Source organism: Ranitomeya variabilis, chromosome 4 (assembly GCF_051348905.1).
Source record: "Ranitomeya variabilis isolate aRanVar5 chromosome 4, aRanVar5.hap1, whole genome shotgun sequence".
Classification (NCBI taxonomy): domain Eukaryota; kingdom Metazoa; phylum Chordata; class Amphibia; order Anura; family Dendrobatidae; genus Ranitomeya; species Ranitomeya variabilis.
The window spans coordinates 605,530,691-605,556,375 of record NC_135235.1 but is presented as its reverse complement, the minus strand read 5'-3'; the positions used below and the strand labels follow the sequence as shown (position 1 = coordinate 605,556,375).

Here is a 25,685-nt window from a genome sequence, read left to right as displayed (position 1 = left end):
TAGGTAAACAGGTGGTGTAGCTTGCTTCATGGGTGAAGTACGCTGCTGAGTAGCACCAAATTCTACTAGGCCCAAAAGGATTTCCTGGGCTAGATGCCGTTACAAAATAGTAGTTAGGTAAACAGGCGGTGTAGCTTGCTTCATGGGTGAAGTACGCTGCTGAGTAGCACCAAATTCTACTAGGCCCAAAAGGGTTTCCTGGCCCAGATGCCGTTACAAAATAGTACTTAGGTAAACAGGCGGTGGGTGGCTGGGCTACTCTGCTGACTAGCAGACACTGAAGCTTTGGAGCAGACCTCTGAATCCCAGGCCATAGTATGAGTAAACAACTCTGCAGACGACCCCACCCACCTGGAATGCACGATGGCAACGTCATGTAAAACTCAGCAAGGGGACTAAATAAAAGTCTCCATTTTTTCAAAAAATTCGGCCACAGACATCACTTAAGTCGCATCAATTTTGCCAGCGTATTTTTTAAAACGATTGGTGAGGTGATTTTCAAAAATCATCAAGCTTGTAATCTCCCCAAGATGACACAGAGGTAGAAAAGTCCTAGCAGATACAGGATTTGTTCATCTTGATGAACGTTAGTTAGTCTACATTGTCACTGGACAGCCGCGTGCGCTTATCTGTCAGCACACCACCAGCAGCACTAAACACACGTTCAGAGAGAACGCTGGCTGCGGGGCACAACAAGATCTCCAAGGTGTGAGTGGCGAGCTCAGGCCATTTTTCAAGATTGGAAGCCCAAAATGAGCAAGGGTCCAGTCATGGCATCGATGTTAACTTGGAGATACTCTTGTACCATCCTCTCTAGACGTTGGCTGTGCGTCAGACTTCTTGTCTCCTGTGGCCTTGCAAAGGATGGTCTAAAAAAAAATCTTGAAACGACTGGAAAAAATTGCTGTTACCACCAGATACGATGTTACTGTTACGGTTAGAGTGATGACTCGATAGTCCCATGGTTGGCAAGTTAGAACTCAGAGATTCACTACATGCACCACTGGTGTTTTGTGGAAAAGCAGATGTTAGATTCTGTAACAGTCTCTGCTGAAACTCCTGCATGCGTGAATCCCTTTCCATGGCAGGAATTATTTCGCCAAATTTGCTTTTGTACCGGGGATTGAAGAGTGTGGCAACCCAGTAGTCAGCATTACTTCGGATTCTGACAATCCGATGGTCATGTTGCAGGTAGTGCAGCAAGAAGGCACTCATGTGTCTTGCGCATCCAGGAGGACCAAGTCCTTGTTGTCTTGGTGGTGGCGAGGTGAGAATCATGCTTCCTTCGTCTGCCCTCTACCCCCAACCTCGCACAACAGAAATTTGATTAAGGTCTCCCTCATCTGATGAGTCTTCCATGCCCAGCGCCAGTTCGTCCTCCACTTCTTCCTTGCCTCCTGCACCTTCCTCAACAGTTTGGCTGCTACCATGCGCCCTCGGTAATCCCTCTCCCCCATCCTCCAATGCCAGCCGCCTTGGTGCTGCCAACCTTCTTGACCTTGGAGATATGATCCCTTCGGCATACGACTCCTCCTGTTCCTCCTCCTCCTCTTGTTCCACCACCTGACTCCGAACACTGTGTAAGGTGTGCTCCAGCATGTAAATCACCGCAATGGTCATGCTGATAATCATGATAAGCATCGTCAGCACTAAACATCTTCATTGCTATTTCAAAACTGTGCAGAAGGGTGCATAGGTCCCTGATCTGAGACCACTCCTGCAGCATGATTTGCCCCACCTCTTGAGCTCATTGGCCCAGGCTAAACATCATAACGTATTGCACCAGGGCTCGTCGGACAGTGCAGACACTGCTCCTAGGCCCAAAACTATTAACTGGATTAGATGCAGTAAAAATTGAGATACACAGGCGTAATAGTTTGTTTCACAGGCGGGCTACTCTGCTGACGTGCAGACACTGCTCCTAGGCCCAAGACTATTAACTGGATTAGATGCAGTAAAAATTGAGATAGACAGGTGGTGTAGCTAGCTTCACAGGCGGGCTACTCTGCTGACATGCAGACACTGCTACTATGTTGTGAATTCTGCTCCCTCCAGTGGTTGTAAGTGGTAGCGCTGCTGTCTTTGAATCACAGCAGTTATCAGGTGTGTTCACTTTTTGCAATTCGGACTGGGCTATTTAGTCTTGCTTGACCCTTTAGTCAGTGCCAGTTGTCCATTGTTTCTGGAGGATTCACATCCTTGCCTGGTCTCTCCTGCTTTGCTGTTCATTTCAACAAAGATAAGTTCTGGCCTTGATTTTGTTGTCCACATGCTGTGGCCTATTGTTCAGTTCTTTTCCATGTTTTTGTCTTGTCCAGCTTGGTCTGTATAAGGATTTGTTTTAGCCTAGCTGGTATCTCTGGAGATGCAGATATACCCTCCATATCTTTAGTTAGCTGTGGAGATTTTGTATTTTCTGTGGTGGATTTTCTAGTGTTTTTATACTGACCGCATAGTACTCTGTCCTATCCTTTCTATTTAGCTAGAAGCGGCCTCCTTTGCTAAAATCTGATTTCAGTCTGCATATGTTATTTCCCTCTCCTCTCACAGTCAATATTTGTGGGGGGCTGCCTATCCTTTGGGAATTTTCTCTGAGGCAAGATAGTTTTCCCTTTTCTATCTCTAGGGGTAATTAGTCCTCCGGCTGTGTCGAGATGTCTAGGGAGCGCTAGGTACATTCCACGGCTACTTCTAGTTGCTTTGTTAAGTTCAGGGTCTGCGGTCAGTACAGGTACCACCTTCTCCAGAGTACGTCCCATGCTGCTCCTAGGCCACCAGATCATAACATACTAAGCCCAAAACCCCAAAACGATTTACTGGGTTAGATGCAGTAAAAATTGAGATAAACAGGCGGTGTAGCTAGCTTCACAGGCGGGCTACTCTTCTGACATGCAGATACTGCTACTAAGCCCAAAACCCCCAAACGATTTCCTGGGTTAGATGCAGTAAAAATTGAGATTCACAGGCGGTGTAGCTAGCTTCACAGGCGGGCTACTCTGCTGATGTGCAGAAACTGCTACTAAGCCCAAAACGATTTACTGAGTTAGATGCAGTAAAAATTGAGATACACAGGCGGTGTAGCTAGCTTCGCAGGCGGGGTACTCAGATTACTATCCGACAATGCTACTAGCCCAAAAGGATTGGCTGAGCTAAATTACACCAAATGCTGTGACTAACACTTGCACAGCACTGGCTGAGACCTGCCTGGCAAACAGTGCTATGAAGTGCTGTAACCTACCCTGAAAAGGGCTGATATTACAACTAGTCCCGACTCCCTAAACCTATCTCTCTGACAATTCGCTCCAAAAAAAACACTATTAGTCTGTATAGTGCCCACAGCAGCAGCGGTGCAGTCTAACACTAAGCTGCAGCAGTGAGGAAATGGTAGCGATGGGGCAAATGGCTGGTTCTTATAGGGCAAGGACATGTGACATACACAGCCAATGACACATGCCCTTGCTTGTGTGCATCACATGCACATTGCTGTGTGTGTGCGCACTGCTGATAGGCTGAGAGACTGCACCGCCCCACTGTAAATGCGGGAAAGAAAAAAAAATGGAGATCGGCGTTATTTCAGCACAGATCTATCCCCCGCCCCCCCCCACCCACTATACTTTGAAACAGTCCATTAACAATGATCAACAGTTTTAATGTGCAAATCAAGCTAGGCTTTTGGTGAACGAACAGTTATCAAACAGAAACTCGAACAGCCGCATTTTAAGCAAATTGTTCGGGTTCGTCAAACGACTTGAACACCGCCCAAAACAGCTCGAATTTGAAATTGGCGAACAGTTCGACTCGAACACCGCTCATCTCTAGTAGTCATGTATTTGGCCTTTGTTACAGTGCTGCAAATATACCATCTACAAAGTTAGCTCCCTTGCCATCAGTACTTAGTGTTTTAATTTAAGTTTCCCATGAGTAGTTCTCCCATACCAGATTTCTGACACTATGATTTGTTTTGTAAAACATTGTCTCGCCTCCCTCTTGTGGACCACCAACTTCTTAATTTGGTGTATCTGTATTAAAAAAAAGAAAATGTGTCTCTGCTGATCTTAGATATGCTGCATATCTTCACATGTGTGAGTATTCTAATGGTTTGTAGAAGCCAGGTGTGCTGCCTGCAGTAGATATAATGTGTGCATGGAACACTCACGTGTCACAATAGGCTCTTGGCATTTGTCTGGCTGTGTGGTAGCGGCCATCTTTAGTATGCTGCTGAAGCCATAGCAGGTAGGATCTATACCCATCATCAGAAGAGGTAAGGAAATACAGCTGCTTGTTTTATTATTTAATGTTCCTGTGGCCCTCCTCTTGGCACTGAGTCATGCATTTGATCAACAGGGAGAGGGGGGATGGAGGTTGTGTTAAAATAGGTGGAGTTATGCAGATTTAAAAAGAATGGATTGCAACTCTTAATAAGCAGTAGAACTGTCATTTTGAGTGCGGTCAGAGTTTTCTTAAAAGGTCTTCATCAGGGCTATCTTTGGCTTGATCTCCAAACTGCGTATGTTTTAGGCCATGGGGCAGCACAAGTGCAAAACCAATTCTGGTTATCGCTGCTCAGCCTTTTGGCATGATCTGCAGTGGATCTGTCGGATGGCTGTCTGAGCATTGGCTCTTGGCCTTGTAGCATCGCTGTTTTACGGCTTAAGCTACATGCTGCTATAAGGAATTGACCAGTGGACACGACCAGTGATCATGGGATGCACACGTTACGCAGGGCACGGCAAGGCTCATGTGAAATTTGGAATCCAAATTGATGTGGAAGAAATGATGGAAGACATTTTCTCCCTCAGTTTCGTGGTGAAGAAGGTCCTGTTGAACTTCTTGGAGTGAAGGAGGAGATCCTGTGCCTGCAGCAGTTTAAATGCAAGTGTAATCTTGTTCTTATTTCAATAACTGTATGCAACAATTTCTATGAGTCTCTGAAGAAAAATTTGGAACATTCATACCTGAATGGACTGACTTTTGTGATCCTATATTCAGCTAAGGAGGTACCTCTGACAGTGTTCATGTACAATCCACATGTACAGCTGGAATTGATTTATGCCTTTCTGAAAAGACATTGTTATATTTGTAAAGATGATATTGAGATAATGAATGAGGAGGACATATTGTCTGTCAAATCCTGACTAATGGTCAGGTTTTGTGAAAGCCCTGATGAGCCAGGGGGTATCCACTATCCTCCATTTAATTTTTCCATTGGGTTGGAAGGGGGGGTACCTGTTCTTCCCCAATGCACCCATGTTTTGCTGGCATTGCAGGAGGTAAGGGCATACCCAAGACGCCTGTGACATAAAAATTGTTATTTGCAGGAAATGCAATGAGGTGGGTCATCTCTCCATTAATTGCAAAAATGTCATTGCCTGCAACCTCTGCGGAGAGAAGGGGCATTCTTTCAGAGACTGTAAATCACGCCTAAGGTTCATATGCAGCAGGGAGAAGAGAACAGTCTACTGCACCAGCAGATACGCCATCGTCTGCACCACTGTCCATTGTGGCCTGAATGAAGAGGAGGCACAGGATATTTTTCAGGAGCTTGTTCAAGGTGAACAAAAGAGGGAATATGGAGTTGGTGCCTGGGCCTCCAGTACAGTGGGCTGCTTCTGTTGCCTCGGATGACAGCAATTCTGAGACTGTAACTGGGGAAAAAGGTGACATTTCAAGTATGGAGGTATCCCTGGTGGAGGACCTGGAGTCTGAAATCTCTGGTATGACGGTCACATTGCAAGGGGAAGAGGAGTCTGACCTGTCTAAAACGCCACGTTTGGACTGGAGTGAACATGTGTTTGACCCTGAGGTGGAGGAAGGTCAGGGAGACTTTGACTCTCATCAGCAGAATAGTAGTTCTGATGAGGAGGGAGGTTCTTCTGTTAAGAAGAAAAAATGGAACCATCCTTTTCTTCATTGAGTGACTGCAGTATTAGTCCAGCTCGGGTGTATCCTACTGCATCTGATCCTCACAGTGAATCTTTTTTGGGGGAAGGAGTGAACTACGACATCTGCACATCAAGCATCCTGCCGCCAGAAGGGTTAGGATAATGTACAGCAGAGGTTGTGTTGTCGCACCTTGGGTCCCCAAATTGACAAAGGGAGACTCAATATCCTCTCAGCATATTGTCACTAAATGTAAGGCAGATTAAGTCTGTACCGAGAGTGGCAATCTTGGACTACTTGGGTAATTTGAATGCGGATGTGTATTGCATCCAGGAATGTGGGATCTCTGATCCCTTAAGTGACAGTGTGTGGTCTGGATGTGTGAGTAATAAAAATTCTGGGGTGGTGGTTTTGGTGAATGGTAGAGAGGTTAAGGTAGAGAGTTACACAGTGGTGGAAGCAGGAAGGTGTGTAATATGTGAGCAAAATTGTAGAAGATGGAGGGTGAGGTTGGTAAACATGTATGCACTGGTAGATAAGGGGGACAGGCTGTAAGTTTTTTGAGAAATGATGTTTTTTTTTATCTGGGAAAATGCCAGTAATTTTTATTGGAGATTTTAACTGTGTGACGGAGGGGGATAAGATGGATGTAACAGGTAAAAGACTCAAAGAGTCTTGTGACAGATTTTTCTTTACAGGATGCTGTGGAAGTTATCCTTGGGGAAACCCCCTCCTGCAACCTATAAAGCTGACCATATTTTCTTTTCTTCTCAAACTATTGTTTGTAGGAATTTACAGCAGGAAGATGTCCCTTTCTCTGATCATGTGTATTTGAGAGCACAGTTGGAAGGTAAGTGCAATTTTGTATATGGTGAGGGTGTGTGGAAACTTAATGTGCTTTTGCTTGAAGAAGATAGTATTATGTGTGACTTTAGGGGGATGTATGTAAGGTGGAGGGATAAATAAAACAAATTTATGAATGTGCTTGAATGGTGGGATTGGTTGCAGAGTGAGATCGGTATTTTCTTTAAAAAATGGGGTAGGAAGAAAGCTGCTATGAATAGAGCAAAATTTAACAAACTAAGTAATAGATTGGAGCTGTTGCCAAAGTTAAGGATGATTGGATTGAATGTTGATGTTTTGATGTGTCAGCTGAAAGATGAGATTAAGGAATTTATTGAGGGAAAAGGGAAAGAAATTATTTACCGTTCTAAAATCGAACATTTGGAAAGGGATTCAAAATGCACAAGGTTTTTCTTCAAAAAATGTTTGGTAAGAAAGTGGATATGGATGAGGTGGTGAATGGTGGAGGTGAGTGTGTGAAAGGAAAAGATGTGTTGGATGAGATTGTGTTGTTCTATAAGGAGCTGTATGGTGAAAAAATGGGTAGATGACCGGATAATGACTGATGTGCTGGGTTGTTTGGATGGGCATTTGGGAGAGGAGAAAAGTGAGATATTGGATGATGAAATTGTGTTGGATAAAGTTAAAAAAAGTAGTTATGTCTGCTATTAAGAATAAAACACCTGGAAAGGATTGATTGCCTGTGGAATTGTATGTGAAGGTATGGGATACGATTTGATTTGGTGGAAGTGTGTCAGTATATGTTTAGGGAGAACATGTTGTGTGATTCAATGAGAGGAGTGTTGGTTCTGGTGTATAAGAAAGGTGATAGGAAGGATTGGGCAGTTGGAGGCTGATCACGCTCCTGAATGCTGACTATAAAGTTTTTCGTAAGTTGCTGGATAATCAGATGAGGGAAGTGATTGGTCATGTGGTGGATGAAGATCAATTATGTGCGGTGCCAGGGAGAAGTATGACTGAGAATCTGGTTTTTGTGCGTGATGTGATTGGAGACTGTATGAGTCGTAAGCAAAAATGTTTGGGTTTTTTTCAGTTGATTTTGAAAAGGCCTTTAACAGGCATATTTTTCTGTTTCATGTTTTGGTCGAGATGGGTTATTCGAGGAATTTTGTGAGTTGTGTTAGGAGTTTGTATGGTAATGTGACAAGCGAATTTTTGGTGAATAGGTGTTTGAGTGATAAAGTGAGAATTAAATCTGGAGTACGTCAGGGGTGTCCCATGTCCCCTATTTTGTTCAGTAGTATGATTGAGTTATTGATGTGCATGGTTAGGAAGGATAAGGTTATGAAAGGTGTGTTGATTTTTGGGAGTGGTGGGAAGGATGTGAGAATTTCGGGTTATATGGATTATGTGGTGATAGTGATTGAGGGTATGGCTGCAATGAATAGGGCAAGGTTAGTATTAAGTCTGTTTTGTAGTGTGTCAGCTTTTAGGGTTAATTGGGCAAAAAAGTTCTTTTAAATGTTTTGGTGATAGAAATGTTAGGATGGATGGTGTGAAATGTGAGGATGGTGCATTGAAGGTGCTTGGGATTAAGTTCAATGATGATTTGAAGGGGAATGAAAGTTGGGATGAGTGTGGGGAGAGAGTGGTGCGTAAATTAAATTTTGGGAGATTAAGAGAATTGACTCTAACTGGGAAGGTCTTAATTATTAGGGCGGTTATTTTGCCTATTTTGTTATTTGCTGGGAATGTGTATCCTGCTGTGTTTAAGAAAATCAAAAAAACTTAGAAATTTATATTTAATTTTCTCTGGGGAAGTCGCATGGAGAAATTGAAGCGGGAGTCTGTGTTTAAGTTATGTGTTAATGTCGGCTGAATTTTTTGAGTGTTGATTTCTTTTTGGGAATTAGTTATGTGAAAAAGTTTGTAGTATGTTTGGAGAAAGTTAATAAGTGTGCCTATATGATGAAGTATTCGGCCGGATGGATGTCGTATGGTTTGAAGTGGGTGAAAAGAGATGCTAGTGTGCCTGTTACCTTTAGGTGTCTGGTGTGGTATGCTTGATACCTGTGTTGAGAAATTTATAAGGAAGTATGATTTGTTGTCTGTTAGTATGAATGATTTTAGGAAAAAGAAAAAAGTTATTAGGATGGAGCGTGAGCGTGAGGTTGTATGTGATATTAATGGATTGAGAGGTGAAGAGGTGCCTGAGATGTGGAAGAAACTAAGTATAGAAGGTGTGACGAATAGACAGAGATATTGTTTGGATGATGTTACAAGATATTTTGCCCGTTAGGGATATGCAAAAGAGGAGGGAGTTAATAAAATATAAGGTATGCCAGAGGAATGGATGTGGTACGAAAGAGTATGTCAGACAATTGGTGTGGGACTGTGAGTTTGCTGTATGGAAGGGTATTGTCATGTCGGACACTGTTCAGACCAGGTCGTCTGACAGACAGCGGTAATTCCGTGTTTGACCACTGTTTGCTCATTGGCGTCGGCTAGTTTTCGTCTGGCTGCTCCGGGGTTAATTTATCTGATCCTTGGATTGGAAGCTGGGCCATGCCCATTTCTTTTAAATGGTTCTCCTGATCTTTGGGCGTCGCCGATTATAGCTTCTGTCTTATCCATAGTTATCTCGGTCCGGAGTGGAGAGCTGGTTGTTGGAGAATCTTTGCTGGTGGTGTATTTTCCTTTGTCTTATTTACTCCTTCCTATATTTGTATTTATTTTGCCCTGCACCTTTATAGTGTATTCCTGATTGACTGCGGCGTGGTGTATATTTTCCTTTATCCTTGTTTGTTATAACTGTGGGTATTGGTCTATTGCATTCACTGGGTGGTGGGCGGTGGTGTTCAGTCTAGGGCTGAATCAGGAGTCAGGGTGAGGGTGGAGGCCTGAACATGCACACCTTCAGTGTAAACTTCAGGTAGAGGGTCAGACAGGGTTTCCCTAGTCTGAGGGAAATTGCAGGGGCCCGGGTTATTAGCTCTCGCCCTCCTTGTATCCCCGTGACATTATAATCGGCCAAACAACAAAAAAAAAAGGGGGTTCTTTTTTTTTTTTTTTTCTTCTCTGTGTTTTGTCATGGATCCCATGACTTCCATAACCCGACAGTTGAAGGCGCTGTCCCTACAGGTCACTGAGTTGAGGGGAGCAGTGCAGCAACAGGGACTAGCAGTATCTAATATACAGGCTGGGGCAACAGGAGGAGTTAATGAGCCCAAGTTTCCTTTGCCTGAAAAATTTGCTGGGGAATGCAGTAAATTTGTTTCTTTTCGTGAAGCTTGCAAACTGTATTTCCGTATGCGCCCGATCTCCTCTGGTAATGAGGCTCAACGTGTGGGCCTGGTGTCATTATTAAGTGGGGATCCCCAAGCATGGGCATTTTCGTTGCCGTCTGATTCTGCTGCATTTAACTCAGTGGAGGGTTTCTTTTCTGCTCTAGGACACATTTACGACGATCCAGACAGAATGGCTCTAGCAGAATCTAAGTTACGCACTATTTACCAGGGGGAGCGTGTTGCAGAGGATTACTGTTCTGAATTTCGCCGCTGGGCGGTTGACACTCAGTGGAATGAGCCAGCATTGCAGAGTCACTTTATTCATGGAGTTTCTAATAGGGTTAAAAAAGCCCTCCTGATGTACGAGACTCCTGCTTCACTAGATTCCACTATGAGTCTTGTTGTCTGCATTGATCGCCGTTTGCGTCAGGGGAATCATGAGACACCGCCTGTGGGTGAAGGTTTAGGTTCACGTGAGGTTGCTGCAGGTGAGCCCACGGAATCTATGCAAATCGCAGGGGTGTCACATGTTAAGAATCGTACCCCTGTACTCAGGAAGCAGGGAGCCTGTTTTTTCTGCGGTAAAACTGGTCATTTTATTAATATCTGTCCTCTGCTGTTAAAGAAAAACGCAACGGTGGAAAACTTCAGAGGGTGTGGAGGAGTCCAATCTGAGCTTATGTATATCCTCCATGATGATTTCTCAGTGCATGCTCCCTGCCAAAGTTGTTGTCGCTGGCAGAGAGATATCAATCACTATTTTTGTGGATAGTGGTTCCGCCACAAATCTCATTGATGAAGAGTTTGCGCGCACAGCTGGTTTTAAGATTGAAAAACTGCCTCATCCTAACCGTGTGGTCACCATCAATTCTGCTCCTCTTCCACAGGGGGAGATTACTGAGTTCGTGGCTGAGGTTAAACTCCACATTGGGGTTCTTCATTTCGAGCAGGTCACATGTAAGGTGCTCAAGAGTCTTCCGGCCCAATTGGTTCTGGGTTTTCCATGGTTGTCTACACACAACCCGGTGATTGACTGGAAAACTCAGGACATAATCCAGTGGAGTGATTTCTGTCAGGAGAATTGCCTGGCCACATGTGTGTCCGCTGTGACTTCAAGCATTCCTGAGTCACTTCAGGATTATGCGGATGTGTTCTCTGAGAAGGGTTGTTCCGAGTTGCCGCCACACCGCTCCTATGACTGTTCTATCAGGTTTAAACTAGGGGCCAAGTTGCCTAAAGTAAGGATGTTCAACATCTCCGGTCCGGAGAGACAAGCGCTCAAGGATTACATTTCTGAAAGTTTGAGCAAAGGGCACATCAGGCCGTCATCCTCGCCGGTGGCAGCAGGGTTCTTCTTCGTGAAGAAGAAAGATGGCGGATTACGCCCGTGTTTGGATTTCAGGGAGTTGAACCAGATTACGGTTCGTGATCCATACCCTATGCCACTGATACCAGACTTGTTCAACCAGGTGGCAGGTGCTAAGTGGTTTACCAAGCTTGACCTCAGGGGGGCGTACAACCTCATAAGAGTCCGTCAACGTGATGAGTGGAAGACGGCTTTTAATACCCCTGAGGGTCATTTTGAAAATTTGGTGATGCCTTTTGGGTTAACTAACGCACCTGCAGTGTTCCAACATTTCATCAATGATGTGTTCTCACATGTTTTGGGGAAATTCGTTATCGTGTACCTAGATGACATTCTCATATATTCTTGCGACCGTGATGCTCATTTAGATCATGTCAGGCAGGTGTTACAGCTTCTCAGAGAGAATAAGCTGTACGCTAAACTTGAGAAATGTGTATTTTTTGCTCAAGAGTTGCCGTTCTTGGGTTATATTGTGTCTGCTTCTGGTTTTAAAATGGATGCCGCTAAGGTGCAAGCGGTGCTGCATTGGGAACGTCCTGATAACCTGAAAGCACTTCAGCAGTTCCTTGGGTTTTCTAACTACTCTAGGAAATTTATCAAGGATTTTTCTATCATTGCTAAACCGCTAACTGACATGACTAAAAAGGGTACCAATTTCTCCGTTTGGCCTGAGGCTGCTGTTCACGCATTTGAATTTCTCAAGAACAGTTTTGTTTCAGCCCCCACTCTTGTGCAGCCAGACGTATCTAAACCCTTTGTCGTGGATGTCGATGCATCTGAGGTTGGTGTGGGGGCAGTACTATCTCAAGGCTCATCCTTGAGTGGTTTGCGTCAGTGTGCCTATTTCTCAAAAAAACTGTCGTCCGCTGAACGTAACTACGATATCGGCAACAGGGAGTTGTTGGCTATTAAGTTGGCCTTTGAGGAATGGCGACACTTCTTGGAGGGGTCGGTACATCAGGTCAATGTTATTACCGACCATAAGAATCTGCTGTATTTGGAGTCAGCCAAGCATCTGTCTCCCAGGCAGGCTCGCTGGGCACTGTTTTTCACGTGGTTCAACTTTGTTGTCACTTACAGACCAGGGTCTAAAAACACTAAGGCGGATGCTCTGTCCAGGTGTTTTCTGGGGAGAGAACCTCGGGAAGACCCAGTACCCATTCTCCAAAAGGGTGTTGTGGTTTCAGCCCTCACTACCGAGGTTGAGGCTGAGATTGCCGAGGCTCAGGAGGAGGTACCATCTGAGCTTCCCATCAACAAATCTTTTGTACCGCTTCATCTCCGCCTAAAGGTGTTGGCGGAGCATCATAATACTGTCCTGGCTGGCCACCCAGGGGTTAGAGGTACTTTGGAGTTGGTGTCACGTCGGTTTTGGTGGCCCAAAATCCGACAGGACGTGGTCTCATATGTGTCAGCTTGCACCACGTGCGCTAGGGCGAAGACGCCAGGCTCCTGTCCTGTTGGCACACTACTTCCTCTGGAGGTACCTAGTAAGCCATGGACGGAAATCTCCATGGATTTCATCACTGATTTGCCTCCCTCAGCTGGGAACATGGTAATTTTGGTGATTGTGGATCGGTTTTCAAAAATGTCGCACTTTGTGTCTTTGCCTTCTTTACCTAACGCTAAGACTCTTGCTCAGGTGTTTGTGCAGGAGGTGGTCAGGCTTCATGGAGTTCCATCTGACATCGTGTCAGATAGGGGTACTCAGTTTGTGGCAAAATTTTGGAAAGCATTTTGCTCATGGCTGGGGATCAAGTTGTCTCATTCGTCTGCGTTTCATCCCCAGTCAAATGGTCAGACCGAGCGTATGAACCAAAATTTGGAGCAGTACTTGCGCTGCTTTGTCTCTGATAACCAGGAGTCCTGGAGTGGTCTACCTTTCTTCCTTTGGCTGAGTTTGCCATCAATAATCACCGCCAGGAGTCGTCTGGGGAGTCTCCGTTTTTTGTGTTTACGGGCTACATCCTCAGTTTCGTACGTTGAGTCAGAGAGGCTCTTCCGGCGTTCCGGAGGAAGACCAGTTAGGAACACAATTGTCATCAGTCTGGAGGAGAGTGAAACAGCGCCTGTTGAGTGTGGGTGCTAGGTACAAACGTGTGACTGACAGTAGGCGTGTGCCAGGTCCGGACCTGAGTGGATGACTGGGTGTGGTTATCCACAAAAAATATAAGACTCAAGATACCATCCCTTAAATTGGGTCCACGGTTTATTGGTCCATTTAGGGTCACGGCTGTCATTAACCCAGTAGCGTACCGACTGGAGCTCCATATGGTGTATAAAATACACAACGTGTTCCACAGGTCTCTTCTTAAGAAGGTGGTGGGTTCTGTGGACGCGGCGCCTATGCCACCTCCAGTCTTGGTGGATGTAACCTAGAATTTGAAGTCTCCAGGGTGGTTGACTCTCGTGTGGTGCGCCGCACTTTTCAATATTTGGTACACTGGCGTGGTTATGGGCCTGAGGAGAGGTCCTGGGTACCAGCCTCGGACATTCCGCATCGCCATCCGGACAAACCGGGTCCTATAAGCCGTGAGGGCCCTGGGGTCCCTCATAGAAGGCGGGGTACTGTCATGTCGGACACTGTTCAGACCAGGTCGTCTGACAGACAGCGGTAATTCCGCGTTTGACCACTGTTTGCGCATTGGCGTCGGCTAGTTTTCGTCTGGCTGCTCCGGGGTTAATTTATGTGATCCTTGGATTGGAAGCTGGGCCATGCCCATTTCCTTTAAATGGTTCTCCTGATCTTTGGGCGTCGCCGATTATAGCTTCTGTCTTATCCGTAGTTATCTCGGTCCGGAGTGGAGAGATGGTTGTTGGAGAATCTTTGCTGGTGGTGTATTTTCCTTTGTCTTATTTACTCCTTCCTATATTTGTATTTATTTTGCCCTGCACCTTTATAGTGTATTCCTGATTGACTGCGGCGTGGTGTATATTTTCCTTTATCCTTGTTTGTTATAACTGTGGGTATTGGTCTATTGCATTCACTGGGTGGTGGGCGGTGGTGTTCAGTCTAGGGCTGAATCAGGAGTCAGGGTGAGGGTGGAGGCCTGAACATGCACACCTTCAGTGTAGACTTCAGGTAGAGGGTCAGACAGGGTTTCCCTAGTCTGAGGGAAATTGCAGGGGCCCGGGTTATTAGCTCTCGCCCTCCTTGTATCCCCGTGACAGGTATGGGTGGTCTTTGTAAAGAATTGGCTGGGGTGACGTATGTTAACTGGAAACTTGAGGTGTTTGGATTGGAAGCATATAGTCGAGTGAAGGATAGGATTTTATGGCTGTTGGTTGTAAGTGTAATTGAAAGTTTATGGGATGCGAGGAATTTGTTAATTTTCAAAAGGAAGAGGGTGTTGGTTAATGAGTGTTTGAAGTTGATTCTGTCACATATTTATGTGGTTTACCTATGGGACCAGAAAAGGTGAATTGCTATTGATGCTGAGGGAATTTGGAAATTTAAGAAGTGGCGTTTTCTTAAGTTTAATTAGTGTTTTATTGTAAGAAAGATTTTGATAAAGCTATACTTTGTTTGATTATATACCATGCATGATGAAGGCTGAGTATCATTTGAAGCTTTTTCTAAGCCTAAATTTGATTGAGAATTATGCTCAAGCCTATCTGGTTTGGTATAAAAAAATAAATCTGTTCTTACTAGTTTAATATCTGATACTTCCCCTATTTGGGGACCTTATATAAAATGGATTTTTAGAACAGGGAGATGGAAAAGAACTTGCTCTGTCCACTCCACGCATTGACCCTTTATTGCAGTATCTCCGGGAACAGTGTACTCCTTCTCTGATCCGGTTTCCAAAAACAGATTTAATTGAAATCAACACGAGTTGTGTTTTACACCATTATGTGAATTCTTTTAAGGGTCAAAGTTGCACATTAAAGTTGCCAAATGCAATTTGCTTGATTTAACTTGACCAACCTTGCTACGTTTTGTGTATATTCTTTTCACCTATGTATGTAAAGCATTTATTTAAGTATTATAAGAAGACCTTTCACCAAGTCAAAAGCATCAAGTGTTTAGTAGCATTTTATTCTGGTTGCTTCCCTGAATATTTTTTTGTTCTTTTTAAATCAGCCATACAGTTCCAGAGATATGAGCCTCTTTATTTAGTGCTCATTTTAATGGTCTTTACCAAGGAGGGATTGCTAATAAGGTAACAATACAAACTAGCCTAAATACACTCTCACAGATAATCCTGCAAGCATCAGCCCCATGGTGAAGATGATAAAAATTATCACTTTGGGGGAACCTGTCAGCAGGATTGTGCAAGGAAGCCTACAAAGTGTCAGGTCGGTGCCGTTGTACCCATTGAAGTGATACCTTGGTTGATTACATCCCCAAAAAATGATCTTATAGTTGCTATGGTTGGTCTGACCTGAGGTGTCTGGGGTACCCTTCCTGTTGACCTTGGGGGATTGTTCTTGTAACAAAGGACTTCAACCCCTTGCTGTTGTGGGCAGGTGGATTAGTACCCAGACAATGGGAAGTGATCAACCTTGCATTCATTGACGTGTTTGTGTAGGTGTCCCTTCCAGTGATGGAGATTATGGATCCAGGAATGGATATGTCTGGTGAGGAGAACATCTTGCAGTGAGGATTGTCAAATGCAGAGAGATCCGAGAAACGCTATGTTTTATCATGGAGGAGAAATTCAAGGCGGAGAAAAATCTGAGCTGGATTGTGAAGCTGCTGTTTGAAATTCTGTGAAGGTAAATAAGAGGGAATTTGTGGCTGTTATGGACTATACAAAAAAAGGAGTCTATGACATTTGCTTTGAGGAGAAGAAATTTTGTGAACAAGCAGACACAAGTTGCAAGGGTTTGGAGAAAACAGTGGAATTTGATGATGTGTCTATGATACCCCATTTTCCTGGGAAAGAGAGACTGGTCATTGTAAAGATGGCTTCCCCAAGGGTGGCAGTTGAGGACATTAGAACTACTCTCCTGCTACAGTGTGAGGAGGCAGATATTAAGTGTAAGATAATGAATAAGCATGGCCTTTGGACTGGTAAGTGGAAATTTTTTGTCACCTTTGAAAAACTTGAGGATGGAACTTTAAGATTGATTAATCCAAACATTCAGATTGGCAGTGTATATGGACATTTGCTTTTTGAAGGTCTTGAAAATTGGTGTCGGAAGTGTTATAAAGAAGCTCACTTTTCTAAGGATTGTAAGAAGATTACTTGTTATGTGTGTAGGGAAGAAGGTCATATAGCAAAAGACTGAAAAAATAAAAATGTGTGATCTGTGCCGGGAATTAGACCACAAATTTAGGGATTTTCCTAATAGGTGGAAGAAACAAGGCAAGAAAAAAGAGGATAAAGAAGAGAAGGAATAACCAAAAGCAGAAGAAAGGTCTGATGAAGTTAAAACTGGTGAACTAAGCCAAACAAAATGTTTTTTGGAGGAAAATAAATAAGGTCAGGAGAACTTAGATACAGGACAACTTAAAATAATGAGGAAGAATGTGGAGAAGAGTTTTAAGGCCCATCCAAAGAGGTTTTGTGAACAATATAAAATTCCTATAGAAGTAACTGATAATGTTTTGGAGCTTTCAGAGAAAAGTGATGAACGAATTCCAGACGATTTGTTGGATGTTTTATTTTACTCAGCCAAAAAGGCGGTGTTTAAGATAACATAAATAGTGTTGTGCTGGAAAGGAAGAAGTGAAGACACAGAAAAAAGTGATTGATTTTGCTTATGATGTGATTATTTTGTTGTTTTTGAGATGTTATGTTTATGTTGTTTCATTTTATTTTAATACATAAATAAGTATAAAAAAAAGAATAAAAAGATTGAATACGGATGATGAAGACGCTGGTGACATTTTTATGTCCAGAATTGAAATTTTTATGTAATGCCACGTCTTTCTGACGCAATCAAGAAAAAAAAAATCTGTTCTTATCAGTTTAATATCTGATACGTCACCTATTTGGGGATCATATATTAAATGGATTTTTACAACAGGTAGATGGAAAAAGAGCTTGCTCTGTCCATTCCACGCATTGACCCTTTATTGCAGCATTTCCGGGAACAGTGCACTCCTTCTCTGATCCGGTTTCCAAAAACAGATTGAATTGAAATCAAACCAAGTTGTGTTTCAAACCATTATTTGAATTATTTTTCTCTGCATTTTTTTTTACTCAGGGTCAAAGTTGCACATTTCAGATGCCAAATGCATTTTGGTTGATTTAACTTGACCAACTCTGCTACATCTTGTGTGTGTATTGTTTTCACCTATGTATATAAAGCATTGTATTGCATTCAACATATAATGTAATTAATGTAACCAATCAATCTATCTTTCCTGTTTGCAACAGGTGTGTTAAGATGTAGTCATGTGTTTGGCCTTTGTTACAGTGCTGCAAATATACCATCTACAAAGTTAGGCCCTAACACTTAGTGTTTTAATTTAAGTATCCCATGAGTAGTTCTCCCATACATACCACATTTCTGACATTATGATTTCTTTTGTAAAACATTGTCTCTCTCAAGAGAACCTTGCAACACTCCTTCCTGAGGCGGAGAGGTTCACTAAAATGATGCTATACCAGAAGGTCATTGTGGAAAATATGTTGTAAAAATCCTAGGGATGAGCGAGCACCAAAATGCTCAGGTGCTCGTTGCTCAAACCAAGCAATTCTTAATACTAGCCTGCTCATTTCGAGTAACAAGTATAATGGGAGTTAATAGGAAAGCCATACTTTTTTCCCATCAAATACTACAAAGAGTTATGGGTCAGGGAAAAGGTTCAAATAGATGGGAAAAGAGCTGAATGGAAGAACAGCATGGGGAAGACCCATGGAAGAATCTCTGACTCACAGATCAAGGCAGAGAACAATGGTGTCACTCTCTTACTCCATGTTAAGGAGTTACAATAAAACACTGCAAACAGACAAGAAATTGTATTTCACAGGGAAAAAAATAAACATTTTTTTCTGTACAGTGACTTGTATAGAAGGAAAAATATTAAAAGGATGTTAAATAATATATAATTTAACTAAAACAATTTATTTTTTATTTAACCCCTTCACCCCCAAGGGTGGTTTGCACGTTAATGACCGGGCCAATTTTTACAATTCTGACCACTGTCCCTTTATGAGGTTATAACTCTGGAACGCTTCAACGGATCTTGGCGATTCTGACATTGTTTTCTCGTGACATATTGTACTTCATAATAGTGGTAAAATTTCTTTGATATTACCTGCGTTTATTTGCAAAAAAAAATGGAAATTTGGCGAAAATTCTGAAAATTTTGCAATTTTCCAACTTTGAATTTTTATGCCCTTAAATCACAGAGATATGTCACGCAAAATACTTAATAAGTAACATTTCCCACATGTCTACTTTACATCAGCACAATTTTGGAACCAAAATTTTTTTTTGTTAGGAAGTTATAAGGGTTAAAAGTTGACCAGCAATTTCTCATTTTTACAACACCATTTTTTTTAGGGACCACATCTCATTTGAAGTCATTTTGAGGGGTCTATATGATAGAAAATACCCAAGTGTGACACCATTCTAAAAACTGCACCCCTCAAGGTGCTCAAAACCATATTCAAGAAGTTTATTAACCCTTCTGGTGCTTCACAGGAATTTTTGGAATGTTTAAATAAAAATGAACATTTAACTTTTTTTCACAAAAATTTACTTCAGCTCCCATTTGTTTTATTTTACCAAGGGTAACAGGAGAAAATGGACCCCAAAAGTTGTTGTACAATTTGTCCTGAGTACGCCGATACCCCATATGTGGGGGTAAACCACTGTTTGGGCGCATGACAGAGCTCAGAAGCGAAGGAGCGCCATTTGACTTTTCAATGCAAAATTGACTGGAATTGAGATGGGACGCCATGTTGCGTTTGGGGAGCCCCTGATGTGCCTAAACATTGAAACCCCCCACAAGTGACACCATTTTGGAAAGTAGACCCCCTAAGGAACTTATCTAGAGGTGTGGTGAGCACTTTGATCCACCAAGTGCTTCACAGAAGTTTATAATGCAGAACCGTAAAAATAAAAAATCATATTTTTTCACAAAAATTATTTTTCGCCCCCAATTTTTTATTTTCCCAAGGGTAAGAGAAGAAATTGGACCCCAAAGTTGTTGTACAATTTGTCCTGAGTACGCTGATACCCCATATGTGGGGATAAACCACTGTTTGGGCGCATGGGAGACCTCGGAAGGGAAGGAGCGCCGTTTGACTTTTCAATGCAAAATTGACAGGAATTGAGATGGGACGTCATGTTGCGTTTGGAGAGCCCCTGATGTGCGTAAACATTGAAACCCCCCACAAGTGACACCATTTTGGAAAGTAGACACCCTAAGGAACTTATCTAGAGGTGTGGTGAGCACTTTGACAAACCAAGTGCTTCACAGAAGTTTATAATGCAGAACCGTAAAAATAAAAAATCATATTTTTTCACAAAAATTATCTTTTCACCCCCAATTTTATATTTTCCCAAGGGTAAGAGAAGAAATTGGACCCCAAAAGTTGTTGTACAATTTGTCCTGAGTACGCTGATAGCCCATATGTGGGGGTAAACCACTGTTTGGGCGCATGGGAGAGCTCGGAAGGGAAGTAGCACCGTTTGACTTTTCAATGCAAAATTGACAGGAATTGAGATGGGACGCCATGTTGCGTTTGGAGAGCCACTGATGTGCCTAAACATTGAAACCCCCCACAAGTGACAGCATTTTGGAAAGTAGACCCCCTAAGGAACTTATCTACATGTGTTTTGAGTGCTTTGACCCACCAAGGGCTTCACAGAAGTTAATAATGCAGAGCCGTAAAAATAAAACAAAAATTTTTTCCCACAAAAATTATTTTTTTAGCCCCCAGTTTTGTATTTTTCCGAGGGTAGCAGGAGAAATTGGACTCCAAAATTTGTTGTCCAATTTGTCCTGAGTGCGCTGATACCCCATATGTGGGGGGGAACCACCGTTTGGACGCATGGAAGGGCTCGGAAGTGAAGGAGCGCCATTTGGAATGCAGACTTAGATGGAATGGTCTGCAGGCGTCACATTGCGTTTGCAGAGCCCCTAATGTACCTAAACAGTAGAAACCCCCCACAAGTGACACCATGTTGGAAAGTAGACCCCCTAAGGAACTTATCTAGATGTGTGGTGAGTGCTTTGACCCACCAAGTGCTTCACAGAAGTTTATAATGCAGAGCCGTAAAAATAAAACAAAAATTTTTTCCCACAAAAATTATTTTTCAGCCCCCAGTTTTGTATTTTCCTGAGGGTAACAGGAGAAATTGGACCCCAAAAGTTGTTGTCCAATTTGTCCTGAGTGCGCTGATACCCCATATGTGGGGGGAACCACCGTTTGGACGCATGGAAGGGCTCGGAATTGAAGGAGCGCCATTTGGAATGCAGACTTAGATGGAATGGTCTGCAGGCGTCACATTGCGTTTGCAGAGCCCCTAATGTACCTAAACAGTAGAAGCCCCGCACAAGTGACCCCATTTTGGAAACTAGACCCCCCAAGGAACTTATCTAGATGTGTTGTAAGAACTTTGAACCCCCAAGTGTTTCACTACAGTTTATAACGCAGAGCCGTGAAAATAAAAAATCCTTTTTTTCCCACAAAAATTATTTTTTAGCCCCCAGTTTTGTATTTTCCCAGGGGTAACAGGAGAAATTGGACCCCAAAGGTTGTTGTCCTATTTGTCCTGAGTACGCTGATACCCCATATGTTGGGGTAAACCCCTGTTTGGGCACACGGGAGAGCTCAGAAGGGAAGGAGCACTGTTTTACTTTTTCAACGCAGAATTGGCTGGAATTGAGATCGGACGCCATGTCGCGTTTGGAGAGCCCCTGATGTGCCGAAACAGTGGAAACCCCCCAATTATAACTGAAACCCTAATCCAAACACACCCCTAACCCTAATCCCAACAGTAACCCTAACCACACCTCTAACCCTGACACACCCCTAACCCTAATCCCAACCCTATTCCCAACCGTAAATGTAATCTAAACCCTAACCGTAACTTTAGCCCCAACCCTAACCCTAACTTTAGCCCCAACCCTAACTGTAGCCTTAACCCTAGCCCCAACCCTAGCCCTAACCCTAACCCTAATGGGAAAATGGAAATAAATACATTTTTTTTATTTTTCCCTAACTAAGGGGGTGATGAAGGGGGGTTTGATTTACTTTTATAGAGAGTTTTTTAGCGGATTTTTATGATTGGCAGCCGTCACACACTGAAAGACGCTTTTTATTGCAAAAAAATATTTTTTGCGTTACCACTAGTGTTGAGCGATACCGTCCGATACTTGAAAGTATCGGTATCGGAAAGTATCGGCCGATACCGGCAAAATATCGGATCCAATCCGATACCGATACCCGATACCAATACAAGTCAATGGGACTCAGGTATCGGACGGTATTCCTGATGGTTCCCAGGGTCTGAAGGAGAGGAAACTCTCCTTCAGGCCCTGGGAACCATATAAATGTGTAAAATAAAGAATTAAAATAAAAAATATCGCTATACTCACCTGTCCGACGCAGCCGGGACCTCGGCGATTGTAAGCGGCAGCGTTGTTTCTTTAAAATTCGCGCTTTTACTTGCTTACGTGAATTCCCGGCTTCTGATTGGTCAGGGCGGCCATGTTGCCGGGACTCGGACCAATCACAGCAAGCCGTGACGAAATTACGTCACGGCTTGCTGTGATTGGTCCGCGTCCCGGCAATATGGCGCCGTGACCAATCACAAGCCGTGACGTCACGGGAGGCTGGACACGCGCGCTTTTCAAAATAAGCGCGTGTCCAGCCTCCCGTGACGTCACGGCTTGTGATTGGTTAATGGCGGCCATGTTCCTGGGACGCGGACCAATCACAGCAAGCCGTGACGTAATTTCGTCACGGCTTGCTGTGATTGGTCCGCATCCCGGCAATATGGCGCCGTGACCAATCACAAGCCGTGACGTCACGGGAGGCTGGACACGCGCGCTTTTCAAAATAAGCGCGTGTCCAGCCTCCCGTGACGTCACGGCTTGTGATTGGTTAATGGCGGCCATGTTGCCGGGACGCGGACCAATCACAGCAAGCCGTGACGTAATTTCGTCACGGCTTGCTGTGATTGGTCCGAGTCCCGGCAACATGGCCGCCCTGACCAATCAGAAGCCGGGAATTCACGTAAGCAAGTAAAAGCGCGAATTTTAAAGAAACAACGCTGCCGCTTACAATCGCCGAGGTCCCGGCTGCGTCGGACAGGTGAGTATAGCGATTTTTTTTATTTTAATTCTTTCTTTTACACCTTTTTACATTAATGTTGTTTCGATACCGATATCCGATATTACAAAAATATCGGATCTCGGTATCGGAAATTCCGATACAGCAAGTATCGGCCGATACCCGATACTTGCAGCATCGGAATGCTCAACACTAGTTACCACATTTTGAGAGCTATCATTTTTCCATATTTGAGTCCTCAGAGTCATGTGAGGTCTTGTTTTTTGCGGGACAAGTTGACGTTTTTATTGGTAACTTTTTGGGCACGTCACATTTTTTGATCGCTTTTTATTCCGATTTTTGTGAGGCAGAATGACCAAAAACCAGCTATTCATGAATTTCTTTTGGGAGAGGCGTTTATACTGTTCTGCGTTTGGTAAAATTGATAAAGCAGTTTTATTCTTCGGGTCAGTACGATTACAGCGATACCTCATTTATATTATTTTTTTATGTTTTGGCGCTTTTATACGATAAAAACTATTTTATGGAAAAAATAATTATTTTTGCATCGCTTTATTCTCAGGACTATAACTTTTTTATTTTTTTGCTGATCATGCTGTATTGCGGCTCGTTATTTGCGGGACAAGATGACGCTTTCAGTGGTATCATGGTTATTTATATCTGTCTTTTTGATCGCGTGTTATTCCACTTTTTGTTCGGCGGTATGATAATAAAGCGTTGTTTTTTGCCTCGTTTTTTTTTTTTTTCCTACGGTGTTTACTGAAGGGGTTAACTAGTGGGCCAGTTTTATAGGTCGGGTCGTTTATGGACGCGGCGATACTAAATATGTGTACTTTTATTGTTTTTTTTTTATTTAGATAAAGAAATGTATTTATGGGAATAATATATTTTTTTTTTTCATTATTTTGGAATATTTTTTTTTATTTTTTTTTACACATTTGGAAACATTTTTTTTTTACTTTTTTACTTTGCCCCAGGGGGGGACAATACAGATCGGTGATCTGCCAGTTTGCATAGCACTCTGACAGATCACCGATCTGAGAGAAGTGCAGGCTGCTTCACAGTGCCTGCTCTGAGCAGGCTTCTGTGAAGCCACCTCCCTCCCTGCAGGACCCGGATCCGCGGCCATCTTGGATCCAGGTCTGGAGCAGGCAGGGAGGGAGGTAAGACCCTCGCAGCAACGCGATCACATCGCGTTGCTGCGGGGGGCTCAGGGAAGCCCGCAGGGAGCCCCCTCCCTGCGCGATGCTTCCCTGCACCGCCGGCACATCGCGATCATGTTTGATCGCGGTGTGCCGGGGGTTAATGTGCCGGGAGCGGTCCGTGACCGCTCCTGGCACATAGTGCCGGATGTCAGCTGCGATAGGCAGCTGACACCCGGCCGCGATCGGCCGCGATCCCCCCGTGAGCGCCGCCGATCGCGCTGGACGTACTATCCCGTCGGTGGTCATACGGGCCCACCCCACCTCGACGGGATAGTACGTCCGATGTCAGAAAGGGGTTAAAAAAACAGAAAATTTCAGTTTCATTTATGATGGAAGCAAGAAACGGCAAAAATAAGGGACTCCTATGCACCATGTATAAGACATAAAGAACGGCCTCATAAACAAATAATATGTTCATATTGTCATGTATTGGTACTCCTAGACTTAAAGGCTATGCAATTTTGAGGGTTATATCGCAAGGAAATGTACTCAAGACCATGACAGTCCATGGGTGAACAATATAATACAAATAAGAGTATGTGCACACATTGAGTAAAATTTCTGCACCATTTCTGCATCTTTTAGCAGGAAAAATGCACATTTTTGCCTGTGTTTTTAAATTGAATGAGTGAAGCGAATGTTAAAAAAAAGTAGGGCATAAATATACATAGAATTGACATGCTGCAGATTATTTTCTGCACCAAATCTGCAACCAAGATGGCCAACGTGCATTACAGCTAACTTCTTCACTTTATGCCCCACCATCCCATTAGGATATTATACATTCTTCCATACACCTCTTATAGACATTTAATAAGGGGTTAATGTTTCGCAGTTATACGCCTGTTCCCCCATTTCATACAAGGCTCACATTAGTCTGCCCCATACACTCCTATTTTGGGTTATCCACGCCCACATATTATCTCCGCCTTACCAGGGAGCATCATAGTGATCATGCGCACTAGGGTAATGTTATTAGCCTGCCTCCTCAAACATGGCAGCGGTACACTCATTTCCCGGCCCCTGGCGCGTCACTTCCGGCGCGTCATATCCACTTGCCAGCCACCCAGTGTTAATACACCTACCCCGGGATGACATACACAGCCCATCTCGGCACGCCACTTCCGCCTCCACGCAGGGCGATGACATGCCGCTACACATGCAATACACACCCCGCAGCTGTTTCCGGCTGATTATCCTGCCATGGACACATTTAAATACGGCCTTCCCACCACTACCATTTACCTACACAGCGGTGGACACCGTGACGCCAGCTGACATTAAGGTTATTACAAGTTGTGCCCTACACTTACTTGGCCGCATATACTATCACCCATACAGGGGTTTATAACATCGCATTTTACTTCTTGCAGGCTGTACAGTCTCTTTTCTCTTTAAACCCTGCGTTGCATTCCAGGCATTACTGGTAGGCTTATACCGTGATATCCTCTCTATCTATTACACCACCCCATTCTTAAACCTTACCAGACTTTTTCTCCTGTAGGCAGCTTTTATAGCCACAAGTACCCAACCTCTATCCCAGTACATGTTAAGTACCCCATCCACCTTCCCTCAGTCACTGTGCCACTTAATAAGTATAACTCTACATCACCAATATTCACTAAAGACAAGCCTCTATTGCCATGAACGTATACACAAGTTGATGTATAGGTTTTGTATATACTTTGTTTTATTTTTATTCTTCTTATTTATATTTTTGTTACCCTGATTGTATAAACTGTTTTGGTATATGTACTTTACAGTTACTGACGAAGGTCCTTTTGTGTGACCGAAATGTTTTTTTCTTGGGATACAATAAATTACCCATTTCTTCTCATCACAAAGTTGAGTGCCGGGTTTTGTATTTACTAAGGAGTTACAATAAAACACTGCAAACCGACAAGAAATTGTATTTCACAGGGAAAAAAAAATAAACATT

The 25,685-nt window shown here is 43.5% G+C and overlaps 1 long non-coding RNA gene and 2 other non-coding genes across 3 annotated transcripts in view; all 3 read left to right on the top strand.

Annotated features, from left to right (window-relative positions):
• The first annotated feature begins 6,666 nt into the window (after nucleotides 1-6,666).
• The window catches only part of LOC143769236 (uncharacterized), a 29,653-nt gene continuing 10,634 nt past the window's right edge, over nucleotides 6,667-25,685 (top strand). Inside the window, exons 1-2 of the long non-coding RNA XR_013214288.1 lie at nucleotides 6,667-6,730; nucleotides 15,870-16,056. This is a non-coding gene — a long non-coding RNA (uncharacterized LOC143769236). The remainder of the gene's footprint in view (nucleotides 6,731-15,869; nucleotides 16,057-25,685) is intronic.
• On the top strand, nucleotides 14,937-15,127 carry LOC143770778 (U2 spliceosomal RNA). Its single transcript, XR_013214734.1, has one exon. It is a non-coding gene; the product is annotated as a U2 spliceosomal RNA (small nuclear RNA).
• LOC143770770 (U2 spliceosomal RNA) lies at nucleotides 17,204-17,393 on the top strand. The gene has a single exon (XR_013214730.1). It is a non-coding gene; the product is annotated as a U2 spliceosomal RNA (small nuclear RNA).